The sequence below is a fragment of the Saimiri boliviensis genome, chromosome 11 (assembly GCF_048565385.1).
Source record: "Saimiri boliviensis isolate mSaiBol1 chromosome 11, mSaiBol1.pri, whole genome shotgun sequence".
NCBI lineage: Eukaryota > Metazoa > Chordata > Mammalia > Primates > Cebidae > Saimiri > Saimiri boliviensis.
In genome coordinates, this window is record NC_133459.1 from 90827339 (window position 1) to 90853557 (window position 26219).

Sequence of the window (26219 nt, forward strand, 5' to 3'; positions counted from 1 at the left end):
TAGTACTAGCGTCCATGCTTTAGCCCACCCAGGACTAAGGCAGGACTTGGAGAGGGCGCCCCCAGCGTGGGATCCAGCTCTGGACACTGCTTGGTGGCTGGATTTACTTTGGGTTTTTAAGTTTTCTTTGCTGAGCTTTTTTGGTAGTTCTTTTTACGTTTTGCCCCTTTATGATATCCAGCTCTGAGAAACAGGAGTTTGGAGTTGCCCACAGCACTTTGGGGGGCTGTTTTGTTCCTTTGCTTTTTTAAGAGTTGGATTTTCTTTTTTGATTATCCAAACTCCAGGCAGCTTCCTCCCCCACGCCCAAGTTATTTGCACAATATTTGCGGGGTGTGGGGCGGGTTTTTTAAAAGATCTCTTTCTCTTGGACAAGCACAGGGATCTCGTTCTCCTTATTTTGGGGGGCCGCGGGGACTTGTCGGGTCTGTGTCCCCAGCCTTCTCTGCAGCCCCTTTCTGCCCTGTGTGGCCGGCGTTGGGAGGCGCCCCGGCTCGGATAAACTGCCCGGCCCCAGCGGAGGTGAGCCACAAACACACGCGCTTCCTCATCACCCACAACCCCCCCCCCCCAGCGCCCCCCTCAGCGCCCTCACTGAGGACCTGAAGAATGTGGGGCCCCCACCGCGGTGCGCGTGCGCGAAGCGGCCCAGGACGCAGCGCCGCTGGAGGAGGACTCGCCGCGGTTGCGGACCGGCCGTTTGGCGGTGGGGCGCCCCCGCCCGGCGAGGTCGTGGGAGACGGGCTGAGACGGCTGAGTCTGGGCAGGGCCGCGCTCCGCGAGCCCCGGCGGCTGCGCGGCTGTGCGCTGCGCTGGGGCCCGGGCCGGGCTCCAGTCCTGGTGGCGCTGGCCCTCCTCGAGCGTGGGACGAAATACGGGGACGCCATCCCGCTCCTCCGCCAGAAGCGCCGAGGAGCCATCCACAGCGAGCAGCTGACCTACCTGGAGAAGCGCCGGCCCGAACAGAGGCTGCGCTTCAGAGACCCCCACACGCGCGAGACGCGCTGCTGCGTCCTGTGGCTCAGGACCTCGGCTGGGCCTGGCTTCCGGACCTGGGGCCCCTGGTGGCCCTGCCGTGCCCTGCCCTGCCCAGCCCAGCCCAGCCCAGCGGGGGCTCCGTGCCTTGGCCGGCCCCACCTGCCTTTTTCTCCCTGATGCCCCCATCCCCCCATCCCCTTTTCCCCCCATCCCCTCCGTGTGTCCTCCTGGCTCTTTGTCCTGTCTCTGCCGTTTCCATTGGTGGTGCTGCCCGTGGCTCTGTCTCTCCGAGGTGGGTGGGGTGCCCTCTTCCCCAGACCCCCTGCCCGCCCCCTCCCACACCAGCCCGGGCTGGGCTCCTCCGGGCTGCTTGTTGCAGGGCGGGGGTGTATTTCGTAGCCACTGGGCCCAGCCCCTCCTCTGCAGCCCCTTGCCCTGACCTGTTCTCGACACCTTAAGTTATTAGACCCCGGGACAGTCAGATGCTCCGGATGCTACAAGGCAACAAAACAGGAGCCATGAAAAAACAAAAACAAAACTTCAACTTTGCTGAACTCAATAATTTAAAACATTTTTGTAGATTTATTGTAATTTTCTTCCTCAGAAATCTTATAATTCTGCAAAGGGGCACAGTTTTATTTCTACCATTTCGATCTATAGTCCTTTTGTTTTCTTTTCTTGTTTTACCGCACTTGCTAGAACTTCCAGCACGATGTTAAAAGGGTGAGACTGGACATTCTTACCTTGCTCACAATCTTAAAAGGAAAGCACTTAGTCTTTCACGACTAACTATAATGTTAGCTGTATTATTTTTCTCAGTGCTCTTTGTACTAGTCAGCTTGAGCTACCAGAAGAAAATGTCATAAGCTGAGCAAGTTCAACAACAGATTCTTATTTTTACAGCTGTGGAGGCTGAAAGTCTGAGAACAGAATGGCAGCATGCCTGGAATCTGGGGAGGGCTCTCTTCCTGGTTGGCAAACAGCCATCTTGCTGCCACATCCTCATAAGGCCTTTCCATGGAGCATGCGTGTGAAGAGAAAGCAAGGAAGCTCTCTGTGGTGTATTTTCTTGGAAGAACACTAGTCCTACCCAAGTAGAACCACTTGTACGACCTCACTTAACCTTAATTACCACATAAAAGTTCCATCTTCACATACAGTCACACTGGAGATAAAGAGTTCAATATTTAAATTTTGGGGAGACATAATCTAGTCCATAGCACACCTTCTTAAGTTGAGGAAGTTCTCCTTCATACTTAATTTGTTGAGAATTTTTCCTATAAATTGGTGTTAAATGTTTTCAAATGTTTATTCTGCATTGGTTGATATATATTTTTTTTTTTTTAGTCATTTGTGGATGACATGGATGACATATAAATATAGAATTACCTGTGTATCCCTGGAACGAAAACCCACTTGGTCATGGTACAGTATTATTCTTTATATATAATACTGAATTTCACTTGCTAATATTTTATTAACCATAATTGGGAACTATAGTCATGAGAGATATTCGTTTGTAGGGCTTTTTGTTTCTTTTGTGTTTTTTTCTGATTTTAAATACTAGCTCCATAAAATGAATTGTAATATACCCCATTCTATTCCATTTTAGGGAAGTGATAGTACAAAATGGTGTTAACTGTTTCTGAACATTTCATACAATTCTCCAATAAGGCAATATGGGTCTGGAGATTTCTTTATTGACAGTTTATTTTCAATTCAAATTATTTAATAATTGTAAGAATGCTTAAAATATCTATTTAAATTTCAAATTGGATGAGATGTGACAATTTGTGTTTTTTAAGAAATTTGCCCATTTTATCTAAGTTGCCAAATTTATGTGTTTAGAGTAGATTGCAGCATTTTCTATCATAATTTTGATGTCTACGCATTCTGTAGTGTTTTCTCACTTCATTCTTAGTCTTGTAAATTTGTGTGTCCCATTTTCTTTCTTGTCAATTTTGCTACAGTTTTGTTAATTTTATTGACATTTTCAAGGAACCAGCTTTTTGCTTTATTTATTTTTGTTACTGTTTTTCTGTTTTTAATTTAACTGATTTCTGCCCTTTATATTCATTATTTCCATTATTCTGCCTACATTAGATAAATCTAATCAAAATCTAGACAAAAAAATTTTGACCTATTTTTTCTAGGTTCTTGAGGTGGAGCCTTAGATTGTTGACTTGAGACTTTTCTTCCCATTGCATGCATGCAATGCTATCATTTTCCATCTCAGCACTGCTTTAGTTTTGTCTCACAAATTTTATGCTGTATTTTTATTTTCATTCAATGCATTGTTAAAATTTTTCTTGAGACTTGCTCTTTCACTCATAGCTTACTTAGAGTGTTTTTCATTTGTTTACATTTTCTTGTATATTAGTTTCTGTTTCTTGCTGCAAAAAATTCCAAATCTTAGTAGCTTACCACAGAAATGTATTATCTTATAATGCTGGAGTCCAGAAATCCGAACTGTCTTTGGGACTAAATTCAACATGTGAGCAGACCTGAAGTTTCCATGGAAGAATTTTTTCCTTTCTTCATACACTTTTTTGGTGTCTGCTGGCATGTATTTATGGCCACATAACTTCAGACTTTGCTCCTGTTGTTACATTGTTCTTCTTACAGAGTTAACTCTCTCTCTGCTCCCTTTTTATAACAACACCTGTAGTTACATTTATGCTTCACCTATATAATAAGTAAAAATATTATCATCTCAATATCATTAGGCTAATTACATCCATAAGTTTCTTTTTGCCATAGAAGGTAACTTCTACACCAAGTGTTTAGAGATTTTTCTTTTGTATTTCTATTATTTTCTACATTAAGTTTTTTGCAGTTGAAAGATAAGCTCTTTTTTAAGTTTTTGGTAGGTTTGCTGTATGGCTCTGGATGTTGTGTATCTTAGTGTATGTTTCACGGGCACTTGAAAATAATGTGTATTCTGCTGTTGTAAGATAGAATGTTTTCTGTATATATTAATTAAATATGGTTGGTTGAGAGTGTTGTTGAGTTTTTCTGTATCTTGCTAATTTTCTGTCTACTTTTTCTTTCAGTTGTTGAATGTTGAAGTTTCCAATTTAGTGGCATTGACTCTTTTTTCAGGTTTATTATTATTTTTGCCTTATATATGTAATAGCTATGTTATTTAATGCATACAGAATTATGAATGTTATACATTTTAGTGGACTGATCTTTTTCATAATTGCGTATTGCCACTCTATGTCTCTGACAATTTTCATCAATTGCATGTTTTCTTTATCTGATTTAATATAGTCACTCCTGATTTCTTTTGATTAATGTTTGTATACATATTTTTTCTTTTTTTAGCTTTTAAGCTACCTGAATCATTACATTGGAAGTGATTTTTCCTTAGTTGAGCTTCATATAGCTGAATTATGTTTTTAAACCCACTTGTAAATCATTGTTGTGGTGTTAAGACTTACTTCTGCCATTTTTATTTTATTTTCTGTTTATTCTTTCTACTTTTTTCCTCCTTTTCATTTTTACTACCATTTCCGGACAACTTTAACATTTCTTAAATTCTCTCTGGATTTACCTATAGTGCTGTTGACTGTGTCTTTTGGTACACATTGCTTTTTGGAGATAAATGAACATTTCACTGGTATTAGATACATTTGCATTGTTGTGCAATAATGACTATTACTTCTGAAACTTTAGAAAAATTGCCCCAAATGTCATCTCTACCCATTAAGCAGTAACTCCCTATCCTTATCCCCATCCCTTGGAGACCTCTAAATTACCTTCTGTCACTATGAATTTGCCTATTTCAGGTTTTTCCTATATGTATAAACATACAATATTTGTCTGAGTCTGGCTTATTTCTATTAGCATAATGTTTTTAAGGCTTACTCATGTTGTAGCTTTGATCAGATTTCTTTTCTTTTTTGGCCGAATAATATTTCACTGTTTCTTTATACCATATTTCATTTATTAATTCATCTGTTTATGAGTGTTTCTTACCTTCGGCTATTTTTAATAATGCTCTTATGAGCATACATAAGCATTTGTTTGAGTTCCTGTTTAAAATCCTTTTAAGTATATTTCTATGAGTGGAATTGTTAGTTTCTGTAGTAATCCTATGCATGACTTTCTTTGCAACCACGTATTGATTTCCACAGTGGTTGCAACATTTGACATTCCTACTAGCAATGTACAGGGGTTCCAGTTCTCTACATCTTCTATAATTCTTATTGTATTTATTATTGTTATTGTATTTTAACTTATAAGCATCCTGGTAGATGTGGAATGGTATTTTATTGTGGATTAATTTGCATGTTTTCAATAGCGTTTCTGTATCTGGAGATGTTTCAAATTATCCATTCTTGAAGGACAGTTTTACCAGTTATGCAATATTTGGTTGATAGTTTCCCCCCCTACTTCCCTTGCCTTTTTCCAAAGATCATTTCATATATTTGTTAGCTGCATAAATGTCTTCTTTTGAAAAGGGTCTGTTCATATCCTTCACCCACTTTTTAATGGGGTTGTTTTTTTCTTGTAAATTTGTTTAAGTTCTGTGTAGATTCTGGATATTAGCCCTTTGTCCGTTTTTCCCATTCTTTGGTTGCTGGTTCATTCTAATAATAGTTTCTTTTGCTGTGCAGAAGCTCTTAAGTTTAATTAGATCCCATTTTTTCTATTTTGGCTTTTGTTGCCATTGCTTTTGGTGTTTCAGTCATGAAGATCTTGTCTATGCCTATGTCCTAAATGGTATTGCCTCAGTTTTCTTCTAGGCTTTTTATGATGTTAGATCTTATGTTTAAATCTTTAATCCACCTGGAGTTAATTTTTTTTATATAAGGTGTTAAGGAAGGGTCCAATTTCAGCTTTCTGCATATGGCTAGCCAGTTTTCCCAACACCATTTATTAAATAGGGAATGCTTTCCCTATTGCTTGTTTTTGTCAGGTTGTCAAAGAGCAGCTGGTTGTAGATGTGTGGCATTACTTCTGAGGTGTCTGTTCTGTTCCGTTGGTCTATATCTCTGTTTTTGTACCAGTACCATGCTGTTTTGATTACTGTAGACTTGTAGCATAGTTTGAAGTCAGGTAGCATGATGCCTCCAGCTTTATTCTTTTTGCTTAGTATTGTCTTGGCTATGTGGGCTCTCTTTTGGTTCCATATGAAGTTTAAGGTGATTTTTTCCAGTTCTGTGAAGAGGGTCACAGGTTGCTTGATGGGGATAGTGTTGAATCTGTAAATTACTTTGGGCAGTATGACCATTTTCACCATACTGATCCTTCCTAACCGTGAGCATGGAATGTTTCTCCATCTGTTTGTGTCCTTTCTTATTTCCTTGAGCAGTGGTTTGCAGTTTGCCTTGAAGAGGTCCTTTACATCCTTTGTTAGTTGTATTCCTAGGTATTTTATTCTCTTTGTAGCAATTGTGAATGGCAGTTTATTTTTGATTTGGCTCTCTCCAAGTCTTTTATTGGTGTATGGGAATGCTCGTGTGTGTGTGTGTCTCTGTTGTATACTTGTGAAAGTTGCAGGCTAGGCTTTCTACCCAATCTGTGCTATGCTGGGTGGATGTAGAGTCACACTTCTTACTGTAGTGTTTGGTTGGAGTAGAATGGTTATTATCTAGAAGTTTTCTGTACTGCTGGACTATCTTTGTCCTCAACTTTCATCTAGACAGGGCAGGCTTTTATTGGAACATTTTCGTCTGCACCTGTTTGTGTTTAGAGGATGCCAGTTTCTTCAGCTCTAAGTCTGGACATGTAAAGAAAAAAAAAACTGAGAGGAACAGCTATTATGTTATTTCTAGGATGCCAATCATAGGTGGTCTGTCTTCTTTCTACCTTTCAGATTTTTCTTATGCTTTATTTATATACAATTTTCAGGGATTTTATTTAGACTTAGCAAGATGAATAAGGTTGAAAGTCTGTTTATCTTCCCAGAAACAGAAGTCTTAGATCTGCTTTTGTTTTAACTATAAAGTGGGAGTAAGGATAAGTATAGTGTGGATCAGTAGGTGTTGGTGAAAATTCTGTTCCAGGAAGATAAGTGGAAAACAATGTTTGTCTCTTGAATGCTTTATTTTTAGAGATGATCAGAGAATCCACATCATAACTTGGCTCTTAGAGGTACAGTTAGCAGTTGAGATCATCTGTGTGATAGCAGGCCCATTTGACACGTTGACTATTAGTTCATATCAGAACAAACTTATTTCAAGAAACATCAAAGAGTTCTAGAATGAAGCCACATGCTGTTTACCCTTCTTCCAGTGGTGTGGTCATTATCCTTATCAGTAGGTGGTTCTTGAAGCAGAGTAAAAATAAGAACTAGGGCAAGAAGAGGCAGAGAGCAAGAAAAAGTTCTTGTTACAAAAATTATAGGAAGCTCTTCTATTTTTTTCAATCCTTATATTGATGCAGTAACATAATTTGTCAATAACTTATTCACTGTTTTAGCTTCCTAGAGAAGATAAACTTGGGGGTAAACAGGGTCAAAATGGTGCTGAGATTCATAGTGTCAATATTTACTAGTTCTTTCTGTAGAGGAGAAGGTGCATTTGGAGTTGAAGAACCAAACTTTGCAAAAGCCAAAGAGATGCTATCAGTGCCTAAGTCTACATGAGCCTTCAAAAGCACAGTGATGGCCCTTTTCACTGAAAGTTTGCAGTGACTCACACTCTCAGGCAGCTGAAATAATGCAGCTCAGGACTCAGCTCCGACAACACGGAACCATGGGTAGTATCGACATGATTTAATTAAGAGGACTCAATCTCAGTGACTTGGCATTAAAAATATAGTCAGCAATGGGACTGCTGGGTCAAATGGAATTTCTATTTCCAGATCCTTGAGGAATTGCCACCCTGTCTTCCACAATGGTTGAACTAATTTACACTCCCACCAACAATGTAAAAGTGTTCCTATTTCTCCACATCCTCTCCAGCATCTGTTGTCTCCAGATTTTTTAATGATCACCATTCTAACTGGTGTGAGATGGTATCTCAATGTGGTTTTGATTTGTAAGTCAGGGGCTAGAGGAAGAATAGCAGGGATTTGGGGGAGAGGGGAGGGATAGCATTAGGAGAAATACCTAATGTAGAGGATGGGGTGATGGATGCAGCAAACCACCATGGCACGTGTATACCCTATGTAACAAACCTGCACATTCTGCACATGTACCCCAGAACTTAAAGTATAATAATAATAATAATAATAATAATAATAATAATAAATACAGTAAGAGGTGAATAAATAAATAAATAAATAGCTCTTACCATCTCAGCTAGAGTAGAGGGTATGTAAAGAAAATAACTTAGAAATAAATAATAGGTCTTTTTGAAGTTACCTATCCTTTAATATTCAAATGAAATGGTCTGTCTCCTAAATTATTGTGGAAGATCAACTGATTCAATTACATTGTAACCTGATGCTATGCTGCTTACTGCACTGGTCACCACAAGTTACAGTTCTTAGCCATTCTTCTAAGTTCCAAGGATAGTCAGAAAGAGATATATGTGTATGTGTATATGTATATACACATACACATATAGAGAGAGCGAGCGAGAGAGAGAGAGTGCAACTTAAACAAGTAAACAAAATTCTATACTAATCTGCTAAATGTGTCAACAAATTGACATCCCAATCCATGCTCAAAGAATAAAATTGAATGTCCTTGAAGAGATCTTCCTGAACATTTACATTTAGTGCTCCTAACTATGCTACAACTTATATCAATTGTTTTAGACAATGGGATTTCGGTCACATATCCAAGATTTTCTGAAGTGTAGCCTTTTATATAATAAGCCCTAATGTGTTTTTCTTAGCATATACTTAAAAATGGAGATGAGAAATCTTTCTTTCTAATTTGTCTTTCATTTATGCCTCATTTCCAGGCTGGCTTTCGCTGGGGTCTTTGAAATGACCGACATTTCCCTCACTGATTGCCTCTGGCATTTCCTACGTCTGAAGCAGACAAGAGAGTATGCCCCAAGGATCTATTACGGGCTTCTAGAGAATCCAGAAGGAAAAGGCCACATGCACCTATAGGTTCCTCGAGAACTCATCCCCTGCTGGCCCCACACACCTGGAATGGTCACCAGGCCACAGGACCCTGGTGACAACTGTCTCCCCTCGCCCTGCATCCTCTCCAAGGCTCCCAAGCCCAGGCGGGTGGCTGTGGATCCTCCCTGAGGAAGTGAACCTTCAGGAGTGAGGCACTAGCCCTCTGTGGTGGCCTCTGTGCTGAGGAAAAGCAGCCACAGCAGCCGGGACAGGGGACCACAGCGGGAGGCCTGGGGTTGCTCTGGGAGAGAGGAGCCCCACCTCCACCCTCTATCTGCAGGGATGGGGGGCCTTGGGCCCATTTCTTTCCTGCTTCTGCCGCTGGCCTTGGCCCTGGCTTCATCTTCCCTGATTCTTCTCCTACACCCCACCCTGACAGCCCTTGGGCCTGTTCAGATGGCTTCTGCACAGGGTGGGTATCAGTCCCTGGGTGCCCCTCCACTGCAGGGTGAAAAGTCCTGTCCTGGAGAGTGACGTAAGAGAGGCTGGAGGGGACGCTGTGGTGTCATCAAGGCTGAGCCAAGAGGGTTGGTGGGGTGCATGTCCATCCCAGACCTCAGCAGGCAGAGAAGGGTCCATGGCAGCCTCCTCTGTTCCCACCTTGAGTTTCAGAGGGCACGGTTTCTCCCACTTCTGAACCAGGGCCAGCACAGGACACACCCCAAACTTCCAAGGTTATTTGAGGACTGTGAGGCTGCTTGGCTGGGACCTTCCTGAGCCCAAGAGAAATTCAGCCCTGTGAGGTCCCTGCAGACCATGCCCTACAGCTGCACAAAGGTCAGGGTAGTGAAAACCAAAGAGGCCAGGGTAAGCCAAATCCCTGGGTTGGTCCCTTAGGGCTTGTGTCCTGATATGTCCAGAAGGCTCTCTGTCATGACTCACTTAGAAACCAGGTGCCGTGAGTGAACCTGGGGTAGGGTGCGTCTGTGACACCCTGTCAGCCTCTTCCATGCCCTGGAGCTTCTGGAAGCCGCACTTCCAGAATGAAAAGGGGATGCTGACCCTTTCCCTAAGCCCCAGCACAGCACAGTTGGAAGCTACCATTTCTCCTCAGGAAAAAGAGATATATTTGGAAAGAAAACATGAATTGGTAAGAATAAGCTTTGAGCACAAAGAGGACGTGCTAACCTGAGACAAAACAGATTTTCTCTGCACAGGACAGACCAATATTGTCTGGGAGAAAACTTTTCCCACCAGGAAAGGCATTAGAATCATGATCGGGTTGCCCAGATGTGCATCAGCTTTGGAGCAGTGTTCTGTATAATGGTGAAGGTGGCCTGGGACATTTGCCACCCATGGCCTAGGCTGTCAGGCGCTGGCCAGGCAAACAGCCTCCCTGGCAGCAAAGCACAATTGCTGTCGCTGTCCCTGATCCTCCTTTTAACAGAATAGCTGTGGCCCATGGGGGTGTCTTGGTGACTGCAGGCCATCTCTCTGAGGTTTCTCTTTTGTTCTGGATGGGATGGGCTCTATGGTAGCAAGAACACCCATCTGCCTGGGCTTGGAGTTCCTTTTGAGCCAATTTAACAGTGAAGGACCACATCCATGCCAAGGCCTCAATTCATCCTCCAGGATTTGTCCAGCAAGGGTGATGGCTGCCTGGGCTTCAGCAGCCCTAGTGTGCACAGTCTTCCTGTGTCTGGGCCCTGGCTCTGGGCAGTGGCTGAGCAGGGCTTGCCTTTTTGCAGGGGACCTTTCTGCTCTGTGCCTTTTTTCTTGGGGTTAAGAGACTCCAGGTTATGACTGATGTGTTTCTAGAAGTGGCTTTCTGGAGGTGCCCCTCTGTTCTCTGGCAGGGGCTGTCCTGAGTCCTGCACACCTATGTCCCAACTCCCTTGGTCTGGGCCTCCTGCCAGGGGAACTGCCATCAGTAGGGCCAAGCACCTTGGTCTGACTCTTCTGTGGGGCCTTCCCTTTTGGTCCCGTAAGTTCCAGCTGTCCCACGTTGGTCCCTCACTTCCATGGGAGCAGGTCTCTGTAGCAGACTTTGAAGCCACAGGCCGGTGGCTTCACGAGCCCAAGAGGAATTCAGCCCTGTGAGGCCCCTGCAGACCATCTCCTACAGCTGCATAAAGGTCAAGGTAGTGGAAACCAAGGAGGCCAGAGTGAGCCAAATCCTGGCACAGTCCTGGAGGAGGATGCCAGAGGCACAGCCTGGAGGCTACTTCCCTGACTCTTGCCTCCACTGTGAGCTCACACTTAGGAACAAGCTGTGCTTTCTGGCATTGCTTTCCTGGAACCAAAGCAACAGAAGTTCTAGAGAGTTGGAGACTTGCTGGTCTCTACAGACCCCATACTCCTCAGATTCATATGAACACTTTGGGCAATTGTGATCACACTGGATCCCGAGGTAACCTCCCAGGGAGAGAGTTTCTCCTCCTTGGCCTCCACTGGCTTCATGGTGTCTTCATCCCTTGCAGATCAGGACCCTGGGCTGAACTCCAGCACAGCTCTGCCACCACACGGGTTTCAGTCTCCTCCCATAGCTGGTTCCTGGCCATTGCTGGACTCAGATGCAGCTCTAGGCTGGCTCTCCAAATTCCCCCTGCAGGGCTGCATGTGAGGAACTGAGAAGGCCACCTGACCTCCTGTCCAGTCCGAGGAGCAACTGAGCACCTGCGATTGTCACCAGGTAGGGTCCCTCTCATAGGTGAGGGGACAAGAAGAGGACTGTCTAGGGTGGGGACTGACATTTTTGTCATTCTTTCCCTCCTAGACTAGGAGCCCTCCATTCTGGCCTTTCTCTTGTTCTAGTTTCTAAGGCTGTTCTCCCAGAAATTTGGCAACCTGGGCTGTGAAGGAGTCAGCCCCAGATTGGCAGATAGCCAAGGAGGGAAACATGGAGTGTGGGGGGGTGGGGGTTGAGCCTCACCTGCCTGAAGAATTAGGGGCTCCAGGGACTGGCGGCTTGGACCCCACCTGTGCATTGCTTGAAACCTTTTAATATGGGCTTCCAGCATCTGTTAGGTATAGGGATGGAGGAAATACAGCTGCTGTGAGGCATCCACATGAGATTTCTGAGCCCTCCCGGATGCTGGGTTTCTGGGTCTGCCGTGACTGTAAGGCTTGGGAGCAGCATGGCTGGCAGTGAGCCAGGAGAGAGGCACACTCATGGGAACCACACCTTCACTGACCTCCTCACCTTCCCGCCCAAATGGACTTGCAGGTTGCTTTCCAGATGCTTCTAGTTTGGGCCCCTGAATGAGAAACTTGCTAATACTTCAGGGCCTGCTGAAGTCCCCTTCTGACTTCTCATCGTCATTCTGCAGAACCGTCACTAATGTCCTTCCTAAGCTTCCCCTTGGATCTTCTGGGACCCTCTCCAGCCCTCCATCCTGACTCTTCCCCTGTTCTAGTTTGAAGCTTACGGAGCCCTCCCCAGAGAACATTTCAGAGCTCCTGGACCCCATCTTCTGCACATCCTTGTTTCTCTCCCTGGAAAATTCAGAAGGCTTGGAGGGAAAGACATCTTCCTGATGCTGCCACCTCTCTGGGACTTCCCCCTGAGGCTGCATCAGGTGCCAGTGCCTGGACTCTGCAGGGAGGGCTGCACAGCTGTGCGTCTTTGGTGAAATTCCTTTGACTGCTGCTGTTGCTCCTGTGTTCAGCTTGATGGCATCCCCGAGAAGGATGGAGCTGAATTTGGGCTCTGGGAAGCGGACTGTCTGAGGAAGGTGGGGAGTGGGATGTCTAAAGACCACCCGAGAGGTTTAGAGAGGGGAAAACATGGCTCCACTGTAGTGGCTTGAGCAAAGGCCATTCCAGATGTTGATTTTCAGTGAGGATGAGAGACTGTGGCTTCTCCTGGGATGTAGGGCAAGGTACTCCACCGCCCCTAACCCAGGATAGGGAAGAGTAGAGTAGATTTGGGAGAGAGAACTCTGTGCCAGAGTCCAGGGCCAGGTTGGAGTCAAAGGTTGGGGTTGGGCTACATGTGGGGCCAGGGCCAGGCCTGGGAAGGCTCTGCAGGTACTTTAGAGTCTGAACTGGAAAAAAATTAGAGGATTCATTGAATGAAACAGAGTGTGATTTGGGGGATGAAGCCTTCCTAGAAACCCAGGCCATAGCCTCAGGGACTCACTGTGCAGAGAGGGGTGGCCCTAGAATAGCCAGCTACCTGTAAATGGTCCCCCAAGGCAGTGGCATCAGACAGCTGCTGAGGACCAGCCAGTGGCTCTAGCTGGGCTGTTGTGCTCCTGAAAGGTTGTGGGACTGTGGTGGCCCCTCATCACCCACTGTCTTCATCGTATTTCTCAGAGAACACCAGGGCCTGTCTGACCGCTTCTCTCCTTCTCCTTCCACATCTTCATCCCTGCTGTCTTGGTGATGTGTGTCTCCTGGAAATCAGGGTTGAGGAAAGTAGGGCAACCACCTCATCTGCCTGTGTGTGCGGTCTCCCCAGAGAAATACGCTGCAGCTGGGATTGTCACTGTCACAAAGGCAGAGATGCACCTGGCTCCGGCAACCTCTTGCCACCAGGAGAGGTTTGAGATAGGGTCACTGGAGCAATGGAGGCCCAGGATCACTGGGACCGGAGAAGGCAATGGCCGGCTGTTGTGTGGAGACAAGCTCTGAGGGACAGTACCCAGTGGGTGTGCCATCCTGTCACTGTGAGGACCAGTCAGGCTAGAGTTGGGTGGAGGCAGGTAGAAGCGAGACCACAGGACTGGGGGCCTGTCAAGGGGGAAAGCATACGTGGCCAGGTTGAAGGTGTTCTAGGGAAAGCAGAGGCTCTTCTGTCCAAGAGGCATCCAGGGATGACAGCACCCAACGGGACCTGCAGACAGTGTGGAGGCCAGAGGACCGGGGAAGTCTATGAGGTCACGCGGGCTGGAGAAGCATCTCTCACACACTCCTCACGTGGCTGCTGGGCTCTGGCAGGCACTGGTTTTTACTCCTCACATCGGGGGTCTTAAGGGCTGATGAAAGCTGCTCTCACCAGGGCTTCAAGACACTCAAGAAAGGAGACAGGAGGTGCAAGCTGCAGCCATGAGCAGCGGGTCTGGGAGGCCAGGAGGGCTGGGCACCTGCTGCCCATGGACTCCAAATCCTCCACTGCTGACTTCACAGAGCTCTGCCTATCCCTGGCCCCAGGGCTTTAGTCACATGTGTCCTTTTCCATGGTCCCTCACTCCCAGGTCAGGCCTAGGCCACGAGTTGCGTCCTAGCCCCTGGTAAGAAGGAGAACATGGGATGGAAGGAGAAGGCGCCTCACCTTTGCAGAGGGGAGTCAGGTTCTGAACTTCCTCCAGCACCCTCAGGATATTTCTGCTGGTAGAAAGCAGAAGACTGGGCTGTGGTGGTGAGGGAGGGGCCTGGAGGTCTCACAGAGGCTGAGCAGACATCACCTCGGTGCAGCTCATGGGGGATTTCACCCTGGAGTTCACACAGCTGTGTCCAAGGCCACATGGTCTGGACAGTGATGGCCAGGCAGGCAGTGGGAAGCACTATGTCACTGACAAAGGTCTTCCACAGACACCCCTCATGGTCCTCACAACCACCTCATGGAGAGAAAGGATGGGCGATTGCAAAGTGGAGTCAGCCTTAGCTGAGAGAGACAGCTGTCCACGTGGAGCCGGAGGCCACTGCTGCACACTCAGGTTGTCATTGGTCCCCTCCTGCCCACCTCCCCTGCCTCCCCACTGTGCTACACCCATTTTCTGCCCTGTCTACCCATGGCTTCATTACAGCAGGGAATCTGAGAAAGATCCCATGTTTTTTGCTTCCTGCGAGCTTCCTACTCAGGCCTCTCAACATGACTCCCTAGCAACAGGCAAAGCTATGTCACATCTTGGGGGGCCTGCGATGGGCAGAGCCTTACCTTTCAGCATGCTGCTATTATTTCTGATCCTGACCCTTGATCTGAGCTCCATTTGAACTTGAGAAACAAGAAAGAATGAGGGGCTGAGACCAGTTCTTCCTCCTGTCTTCCTAGACAAGCTCCAGACAGGCGGTGCTCATGAATGACACGATTGTCTCTATCTAGCCCTTGGAGCTCTGTCTTCTTGTAGCTCTTTCTACTCATATTAAAACTGAATCATAGTTTATGTTTTCCTTCTTTGAAAAATGCAAACAGGGATTTTCTACATAAAGTCCACTCTGGATGTCCTCAGTCCCTGTTCCTCTGCTCAAGAAACATGCAGACTCAGGCCTGCAGGCTCTGCTGAGATGGCAGGGAGGGTTCTGTTTCCGAGGAAGCCAGAGACAGCTCCAGTCTCTGCTGGGAGGGTCTTGGGCTCAGCACAGCCCCAAGATCATCCCACACACAGGCTGGGCCCTAAGGCACCTGCCCTGGGAAGGTGACTGATGCGCCTGGGCTCAGACCCTGTCCTCCCACAGAGACCTCACCCTACCAAGTCCCAGTGCTTCATTTTCCCCTGACCCACAGATGGTCTGAGAGCTTGAGATGAAAATCCTATGCTCACTCTAACCTTTGCCTTCCCTGCCTGTCCCTAGAGGGATGATGTGATTTCAACTAGAAATCTAGTTGATTTGGAAAAGTGAAAATGAGAGCAAGAATAAAATAATTATTCTCCCTAAGAATTATTCTCTGAGCCATTCTCCATAAGACTCCTTACCTTCCTGCTGTTCTTCTTCAGAGAGGAGGTGGTGAGGGTGGATTATTCGGTGCAGGGGACTAACAGAGTGAGGAGTTCCAGGCTACGCAGAGGATGAGGATGAAATTCATCATGGAGGTAGTAAAGTTGGGGCTCAGCCATGGGTCAGTAAAGCTTTTCGGAGGAGACAGGAGGTTCTTTATTGAATGACACTGCTGGCCTTGTGTAACTGAGCCCTGGGCATCCCCTCTGGGACTAGGGACTGGGGGCCCAGGCCAGCAGCACAGAGCTGTAGCCTTCTCCTCAGGAAGGGCTCCTGAGCTGGGTGGGGGTGGGGGCAGTGTGGGAGGAGGATGCTGAAGCGCAGCCCCTCCGCAAACACTCATCCCTGGATCCCTGCATTCTCCTGGCCTTCCAGATCCCTGCTTCCAACTGCCCCTGTGCAACCTGTCAAAGACACACCTGGGTCCATTTTCTATTCTTTCCCCATGGAACACAGATGTTACCTGGCTCCCGTTAGCCCTTGGAGAGCTAGAGCTAGTCCTGAGCTCTCCAAGGGTTAGTCCTGTTAGTCTCCTGTGTCGCCAGCAACCCATTTTCAGCACCTCTTAGAAAGAAGCCAGGCATGGGGTGCTTAGTTCTGCTCTCCACCACAAGCAGCTGGTCATCAGCTCAGTCCCACTGACTCCAGCCTCACAGGTGAGGCACACATATTTTAAAACTCAGAGAAGCAGGGACTGTATTTTGGGCAGAATAAGAAGAAGTAGTATCAAGACCACTAAAATGAGGAAATGCTGAATTCTTGGACTGGAAAATAATGAAAGTTTGTCAAAGTGTTTTTGAGTGTGTGTGTGTGTGTGTGTGTGTGTGTGTGTATGCGTGTGTGTGTGATAGCAAGCTTTATAAGTCTTTGTGTATCTTTCATAACTCAGAATTATGATTCTAATATAGAAGTAACATTTAGAGGTGTGATTATTTGTATTATTGCTAAACATAGTTTTATGAATTTTAAATAATATGTTTGACATTTTGTGTCATTCCCTGTGGAAAGATAGTAAAAGTTAATGGAAGTCAAAACAACTAAAATATTAAAATTTCACAAAATTAAGTATAAAATAAAGTTCTACTTCTGGGTTAATGAGAGTAGAAAAGTTATTATATGTGAAAATTATGAGGATGAAAGAGGTTCTTAAGTAAAAATCCTTAGAAAATAACCAAAATTCCTAGGAGAGTTTCAGGCTTTCAAAGGCTGTGAAAGGGTGAAAATTTCAATGAGTCTATAATGTGATAGCGATTTTCAGCATTAAACTTCTGCTACTTTCAGTTCAGACTGAGGTATCACAAGAGGAGAGACAAGAGAATCGGGGCAGCAGGAGGTTAGAAAAAGAGGCAGGGATGAAATAGAACATATTCATGAAGGAGAACACCTGAGGTTTATATTGGTGTGCTGTTTGTAACAATTACAATATGTTCAAGAACATTTATTTTGCAAAAATCTTAGTCATCTATATGAACATTTATGTATTGCATTTGATTTTTATTTCTTTAGACGTTTTTGCATTTTCAAAAACTCAATTTTAAAAATTATTTATTGAACATCTATGGAGTATGCGAGTGGTTGAGTATGCACATGTATGTGTATACATGTGTGTGCTTACTCATGTGTATGAGTATGTGCATGTATGATTAAGTATAGGTATGTGTACACATGCATGGATATATGTGTAAGTCGGTGTGTATGTATGTCTATGTTTACATGCATGTATGTGAATGTTTCTGTGGAAGCTCTTGTTTGTAATTACGTGCATGTTCATTTGCATATTTATATACGTGGATCTATGTGTGTAAGTGGGTGTGTATTAATGGGCATATGATACTTTTTTGTCTGCAGCATATGCACCTAAATGTCACAGATGCGACAAATGTCACAGCTACCACAAGATCTACAAGTTCATAGGGGTTACATTAAAGTTTATAGTGGTTACATTTTCAGAACACCATAATCCTAACTTTCTGCACAGTCTATTGGAAGACCTAAAGCTACAAAACCCCGAATGATCTGGTTTGTACATCTTACTAACAATATTCATTTGTTGACAGCTTCTGTGGAATTGAATATCAGCTTTTCTTAGCTGTATATCAGTTAAGCGGCTTCAGAAAAGTTCCCTTTGTTTTAAAAATTATACTAATTTGAACATCATCACTTATCAGGTTTGAAAAAATAGAATATTTTTATTCCTATAAGCTTTATTAATGTACTGATTTCATATTTTCCCTTAGCTCTTTTGTTTTGGTGGTGGTTGAAGTCATGCTATTGAATGATACAATGACTAGAGATAGTTTTAAAAAGTTTTACTTTATAGCTTCTGAAACCAGGAGTATGAAAAGTGCTCTGGGCATAGACTGTGGGCTAAGAAAATGTCTTCAGTCCTGTAGTGTCTGCTCCTTAATGTTAGAGGAATGAAGTAGATGTTCATACAACTAGTTATTTTAAATTGGGGAAGTGTTCTAACTCATAAGTTTACAACCTCACAAATAATTGGGTACATCATCTTTATCTCTTAATAAGGAACTTGAAAATAAATGCTTTGGATGGAAAACAGAATGAGGTGAGGGTGTGTGACCCCATGTATGATGGGGTGCAGGTCAGGTTCTCTTCCTTCCTGCCTAGACCTGCCATGCCCCTTGATAGAAGGTTTTTAGGTCATAAGGAGAATTTTCAAAATGCTACTATGTTATTAATTTTGGAGTCTTTCCAAGAAGCACTTTGTGTCAGTGTCAGAACCGCTTTCTACTTAATTAGTTTCTGCTCTTAACATTTTTTCTTAATCTTTTCTTCCTTGTTTAGCTTTTCTCTTTCTCACTTACACAGTTGGATGCTTAGATTGCGTTTTTCAGCTATTGTTCTTTTTAATATCCCTCTAAATAATCTCACAAACCTTGATTTATTATTATTTAACTTTCAATTCATGTTTTCTAATATCTGTTGTTTTTATTTTTCAACATTGGATTAGTTAGATTGGTGTTTCACAAATTTCAAGCATATGGATGTTTTTAGGTGCCTCTTTGTAATGAAGTCTAGCTTTTATAGAAAATACACTTTATGTTTTTATTTCTTTGAAATGTGGAGGCTAAATTTCTAGCCCAGCATTAGTCCAATTTTTGTATATGTTCTACATATACACAGAAAGGATATGCATTTGGCAAGGAATGGGTACACTTTTCTTTCTGTACATGTCCATTATATCAAGTTCTGTCTAATGTACTCATTAATATTTAACCCATCCACTGAGTTCTGAATTTCAATAGTGACATTTGTAAGTGCTAAAGTTCCCATTTTATTCTTTTATAAAGTTTACTTCTTTGGCAAATTTTCTACAACTGTTTATTTTCAGGTACATTTATTGTTTTTTCAATTTCAGCTGTGTTTTTCATTTTATTAACTAGATATTCATTATCATTTGGCTCTTATCTTTTTATTTTTGTAAACCATTTAATTGATTTGTGATCATCTCTAGACCTTCATTTATTGTTTTAACATATTTATATTATGGTCTTCCTCAAGTTAATAATTTTTAAATAAACTCTTAGTTTTCTAGTGTTCTTGTATGCAGAGTCCTTTAACACCTCTCTCTTCATAGGTCCCTCCATTGCTTTTCATTTTTAATTCAAACTCATCTTCAGTGTTTTGGGTTTGTCTCCACAACAGTCTTCTATAATTTGTGTGTGAGGTCAGGAATTTGATTTTACTCTATTAAAAGCTAACAACTTACCCTCATGCCAGTTATGTAAAGCTAGTCTCATATTTGAAAACCAATCAATGCCATCTACTGTGTTAATAATTTAAAGAAAATGGAATAATTATATCAGTTGATACAGAACCATCATTTGACGATATTCAATACCCATTCATGATACAAGCTCTCAGCCAACTAGGAACAGAATGTAACTTACTCAACCTGATAAAGAACATCTTTAAAGAAATATGCAGCTAGCATCACATTTAATGATGAAAGAGTTGATGCTTTTACCCCAAGATGAGGAACGAGGCAATACCTGTCCTTTGAGGACTCCACATTGAGACTGTGAATTAAATTATTTTGCAATTCAGAAAACCGCTGTTTAATTGTCAGCAATATCCAATATCCATCCTTTGGCTTTGAAAAATGAGATATTTGGGGATTCATGGAAGCCTTTGGTTTTAGACCATCATCTAAGCTGAGAGAGGGCTAAGCTTGCTATTATCACTACATAAGTCACACTCAGAGTAAACCAGCTGGCTCCGTGGCCATCATCACTGACATACGATCAAGTGTAGCCCCCAGATGACCCCAAAGCCCATGATACAGGGTGGCACATCCCCACAATCAACCACAGGTGATTCACATGGCTTGATTAAATGAGATGCCACTGCACAATCTGAACGACCAGTATCTCATCTTCCATTAGGCAGGAGCTCTGAGCCATGACCATGAGCAATGATATGAGCAAACTAAACCTCAAAGCCCATACTTATAGGTTTGTCTTCTGGGACCACTCTTGGTATAAAGTTGGGTCTAATCAGGGACAGAAACAACAATTATTTTCATGGGTAGAATCTGTTACATAAAGAATCAACCAAGTGTGGCTGCTCACACTTTTAATCCCAGAACTTTGGGAGCTCAAGGCCAATAGATCACTTGTGCTCAGGAGTTTGAAACCAGCCTGGGTAAAATGGCAAAATCCCACCTCTACCAAAAATGCAAAAAATTAACTGGGTGAGATGGTGCATGCCTGTGGTTACAGCATGCACTTGGGAGGTTGACAGGTGAGAATTGCTTGAGTTCAGGAGGTGGAGGTTACAGTGAGCCAAGATTGTGCCAGTGCATTCCAGCCTGGGTGACAGAGGGAGACCCTGACTCAACAAGGAAAAAAAAGAGAAGAAGAAAAAATGAATCATTAAACTATGTTGGTAAGGAACTCTAGAAATGGAAGATATACTCCAAACTGAACCTTAGGGTTTAGGGACAGTACCTCAGGCAGGTAAAATTTGGAAGGGAACTTCAGGCCTTGCTGTACAAGGTATGGGTACAGATCACCATGTGGCAGAGGAGTTTTCTGGGTTGCACAAACTGAAGCTGACCCACCATCCCTGGACAGCATGAACACACCTTGGGCACAAGTGAGCTAAAGATTGTAGGTAGGCAGGCAGAAAGAGTTGGGCACTGCTACTAGAATTTTTGAAATTTGAAGTTATATTGGCCTTCCTCTTCAGAAAACAAAATTCTGTTTATGGCTTAGGTCACTGTGGCTCTGGACATCTGTGCCCAGAGGTCAGGTGGCTAGTTTGCTGAAAGGACAGCCTGGTGTGGTCCCTGACTGAGAAAAGAACACAGGAGAGTAATGTCCCTAGCTGGGACAGTCCTCAACTTTCTGACCTTTCTGCCATTCAGCTTCTGCCTGAGTCAAGGCTTGAAAGCAACACACTGAGAAAACTACATTCTGAAAGCATTGAGCACTGGAGAAAACTGTGCAGCTAGTGCTGGAGAAAAATCATATTCTCCATGAGCCTGGTGAATAAGCACACAGGATCCACGAAGAAAAAACCTCTTTCCCCGACCCGATCTCTTCAGAGCATGCTACTGACAAAGCTAAATATTATGCCAGCTGGCAAAAGAAACGTATTTCAAACTTGTCCAGCTCCAGTTTTATGGATCAGAGAATGAAGCATCAATTTAAGGCCTAGAGTTACTAAATTTATAACTGCTACACATATCTTTTACACTTCGCAGTTCAAATATTATCTATTTACACACACACACATACACATATGTATATAGTATTGCATACATAGTGTGTGTGCATGTACACATGCACACACATAAGTGAATAGACAGAAGGTCTAGATTCATGTATATACAGTATTTTAACCTATAAAACTATCTATTTAAACACCCAGAAGCTGACTGTAGCTATACCATATGGAACAAAATGTGCAGCATTCCTGATCCTTACCCAAACTGAACCAGTGTCTAACACTGGGCCAAACAGAAAGAATTTCATAACCTTAAAAATGACCGGTGGGGTCCCTCCCCCTGGAAATCATGGTCCAACATCCTCCAAGTTCCTTTGCAATTAATTCCCAATTTATTTCATGTTCCCTTGCAGCACTCAGCACACTGTGATGTTTAGAAGGAAGCTTGGTGGGGAGGGGCTGCCTCCCATACACCCAGTTACATCTCCACACACAGGGGTAATGTGGGCACTCGAACACTCAGTCCAGGACCTCTCATCCTCATGCCTGTCATCACTGGGGAAAACGAGGGTCATGGACCCTCCTTACCATTGCTGTCTTATGATGTCTTCTCTTCACAGATGCTGGTGAAATTTATGTTAATAATAGATGCTTATATTAATAAACATTATTAATAACATACTATTGATAATAGAAGTTTATGGCATTAATGTACATTTCTATGAATTTATTAATTATGCATTTTGATATATTAAATAAATTACAATATATAGTTTGTATAAATATCACTTATAATATATAGTTTATATTTGTAATTTGTTATATTTATAATATAAAATTTATTATCATATAATACATATATGCTACATTATAATATAAATATTTTAATAATATATTATATTGTATTAGTTTATATTTTAATATACATTTTACTATACTAAATACATTATAATATAAATTGATATTAATATAAAAATCACCATCAACTGTGAAGAGAAAAAAAATCATGAGAGTAATGAATTCGAAGTCAGAGTGAACTAATTGAACCATTTGTCTGACACGCAGCAAGTGTCCAACTTTGGCTAAGTCATTGCATATCTCTTAGCCTGGTTTTTACTATGCCTAAAATACAGATATTTCCAATGTATCAGGGTTACTTCATGGGTTTTATAGTAAATTATTCATAAAGGTTCTACTGTCATATCTGGAACAATATAGCAGCTCAATAATACATAGTTTTATTCTTATCATTGATACTATTAATATTAGGCTAGCATAACCATAAATATATCCCCTTCTCCAACACATAAATATAGGCAAGGATATTAGAGGACACCTACTAACAATTTACCAAACTCCATTTCTCATTTTCTAGTGAACATGAATGTTAATATTTCATGAAACACTTAAAAATTTTCAGCTAAGCCCAATGATGTCCAATAGTTGAAAATTGTTCATTAAGTTTCAGAGTCTTTTGGTGGTTGAGAGGCTTTTCTGCTTGTGAGATATTAACTGTAGGTGAAAGTAGATACTATAGGAAAGGAAAGTCTTATCTCCTTTGATTACAGTTGTTCAATTTGTAATTTAGCATATTTTCTACGATTTTACATGTTAAATCACATTTGCATGGTTTATATCTTGGCGACAAAAGAAACTTTTATTTACATGTCCTTCCAAAGTGGTAATTTAAAGTAACCTGATAAAAATACTCATACTGTTATTTATATAAGTTATGAGTTTAAATGGCATATAATAAAGGGAATATTGTTAAATTTGAAAACACTTTTTTGAATATACAAATTGAGATTTTAAGAATAATTTCATTGAGTTGAGAATCTATGCCTACATATGTAGAATAAACAAATCTGTATATTGTATAAAATGTTACCCCAAAGTTTTGCACCTTAAAGCAATGAAAATTATCTTACAGGTTAGTGTGAGGCAGGGATGCAGGCATGGCTTAGCTGGATGCGTTTTGCTCAAGATCACAAGAAGTACATGTAAATTCATGGACAGGGGCTGCAGTCTCATTGGAAGATCTGACTGGGACTTGGTGGGATCCACTTCCAAATTTACAATGTTGCTAGCCTTCTTGATTCCTCATCATGGGGTCATCTCCACAGTGCTGGCCCTGACCATGACAGCTGTATTTCCCGTGTGAGTGGCTTGAGAGAGAGTGAACAGTGAGATCCTGCACAGATTTAGCCTGTCTTTCCACGCTGTCTGTGCTCCTGGCTCCACTCCCATGCCCTACCCTCCAGCGACCCCCCCTGCAGAAAGAGCCAGCACGTCCCGGCTGTCCCGCTGGCCACGTGGGCTCCCTCGGTGCCTCCAGGGTCTAGCCAGGCACAGAGCCAAGGGTCCCAGGCAGCCCAGCTCATGTCAGAGCTGCCGCTGCTCCTGCTGCTCCTGCAGTGGTGGCTCCAGAGGTGGTGGCTCCCGGCTGGGGCTGCTCCCAAGGTGGCGGCTCTGGCTGGCAGCATCTGCTGGAGGTGTTGACTACCAGTGGTGGCTGCTCTCGGGAGGTGGCTGCTCCTGTGCTGAGCACTGTGACGGACAGGGGGCACCAAACCGACTTTTCTGCCCCCACAGCGTGCGCATGCGTGTTCTCCCTGCAGCCGCAACGTGGCGTGCGTGGCCTGACCTAGTCTGGCATTGTCTGGAGCGTCTGCAGTGAAGAGAAGAGTTCTGGTTTCCTCAGGAGCTGTGGGCGCCACGGCAGCTTCGGGATGACTTGAGGCTGCACCCTCAGGATGAAAAACCTGTAGCTGGTCCTGAGTGAGGACAGGGCCTCAGTGTGGCTTCTTTGGGGCGTTTTTCCTTCATGGTGAGTACAGAAGCTTTCGTTTCTGGAATGTTCTATGTATTCCTGTTAGGTTCTCCTTTTCTTGTCTCTTGCCATCTTAGTATTAATTTTACAGTAGGGCTCATTCCCCGAGAGCTTTCAAGGTTGGAAAGTGTAGGAGGCTTTAGGGCTGTTTCTGAGGGAAACTCCCCGTGTAGATGGAGAGGGACGAAAGCCCTGGCTGTGGGGGGAAGGGCAAGTGCGGCCCAGGTGGGCTGTTGGGGCCGGCCTTGCATCCAAGCCTCAGGTGCAAGGAAAGGATCCCAGCCACCTCCAGGGTTTGGTGATTTTTGTTTGTTTGTTTGTTTGTTTGTTTGTTTGTTTTTGAGACGGGGTTTTGCTCTTGTTACCCAGGCTGGAGTGCAATGGCGCGATCTCGGCTCACCGCAACCTCCGCCCCCTGGGTTCAAGCAATTCTCCTGCCTCAGCCTCCCTAGTAGCTGGGACTACAGGCGTGCGCCACCATGCCCAGCTAATTTTTGTATTTTTAGTAGAAACGGGGTTTCACCATGTTGACCAGGATGGTCTCGATCTCTTGACCTCGTGATCCACCCGCCTCGGCCTCCCAAAGTGCTGGGATTACAGGCTTGAGCCACCGCGCCCGGCCTGGTGATTTTTTTTTAACCTTTTACAGTGTTTTTGGAGATACGGTCTGGCCCTGTTGCCCAGGCTGGAGCACAGGGGCAGAACTCAATTCTTTCCAGCCTCCACTTTCTGGGCTCAAGGGATTCTCCAGTCTGTCTGCCAAGTAGCTGGGCCTGTGCCACCATGTCCAGCTATTGTTTTTTGTATTTTTTGTAGAGCTGGGGTTTCGTCATGTTGTCCATGCTAATCTCGAACTCCTGAGCTGAAAGCAATTCTCCCACCTTGGCTTCCAAAACTGCTGAGATTACAAGCCATCAGGATATAGAGACCACTTTTCTCCATCCACCACAGTGTGTGTCTAATTCTGTCCCTCCAGTCATGGCCACCTGACTGGGGGAAGGGAGCTTCTGTGTGGTTTAATGTCCTCTATGCAGAAAAGTCTATTCAGGGTCTCTGCTCAGTTTTGGGTGGATCGTTTGCATTTTTGTTGTTGTTGTTGTTGCTACTTAATACCGTTAACGTGTAGCACATTTTCCATAATACCCTCTTAGCCAATATGTGATTCCCCAAAACGTTCTCCCAACCATTCTCCTTCATTCATTTTTTTTTTCTTTTTTGTCTTGCAAAAACTTTTCTCTTTGATGTAGCCATGCCTGACTTTTTATGTCCAGGCATGGTGGTTTATGCCTATAATACAAGCACTTTGGGAGGCTGAGGTGGGCAGAGCACTTGAGCCAAAGAATTTGAGACCAGCCTATGCAACGTGACAAAACCTTATCTGTACAAAAAATACAAAAAATTAGCCAGGTGTGGCAGTGTGTGCCTTTAGTGCCAGCTATTCAGGAGGCAGAAGTAAGAGGATCACTTGTGCTGAGGAGGTCAAGGCTGCAGGGAGCCATGATCATGCACTCAAGCCTGAGTGACAGAGTCCCTGTCTCAAAAATCTTTAAAAATCTTTTTAGTAACATTCATTTCAATAAGAGTGAAATGACATCTGAGTGTGGTTTTGAAGTACATATTTTTTGATGAATAGTAACATTGAGGACCTTTATCTGTAGGTCAATTTTATGTCCTCTTCACAGATATTTCTATTCAAGTTCTTTACTCAATATTAGTTTGGATATGTATTTTTATGCTACTTAGTATTGCTTTTTTTCTGTATACATGTTTGGTAACAACCAGTTATCACTTTTATGATTCCCTCAAATTTTCTAAACTTCTTTTGAGACAGTCTCATTCTCTCACCCAGGCTGGAGTACAGTCGCATATCATGGATTGTGAGTCCTCCAACTTAGTTTTGGTCACTAGGAGTAGTCTAGTTTAAAGTTTAGCGAGAGTTTGAGGGTCTGGATTGTCATTCAGTGTCAGCTGGAGATAATGACTTCTTGGTCTGTGCATATAAATGTTGTGGGGCTAATGATGAAGGCACATGCGACAGATGCTTTTACGTAATTTGGGTATGAGACTTTTTTGTAGGTGTTGGTTAACA

At 43.6% G+C, this 26219-nt stretch overlaps 1 pseudogene; it reads left to right on the top strand.

Moving 5' to 3' along the window:
* The first annotated feature begins 609 nt into the window (after positions 1–609).
* On the top strand, positions 610–19087 carry LOC141580459 (protein tyrosine phosphatase type IVA 3 pseudogene; annotated as a pseudogene).
* Positions 19088–26219: the final 7132 nt, after the last annotated feature.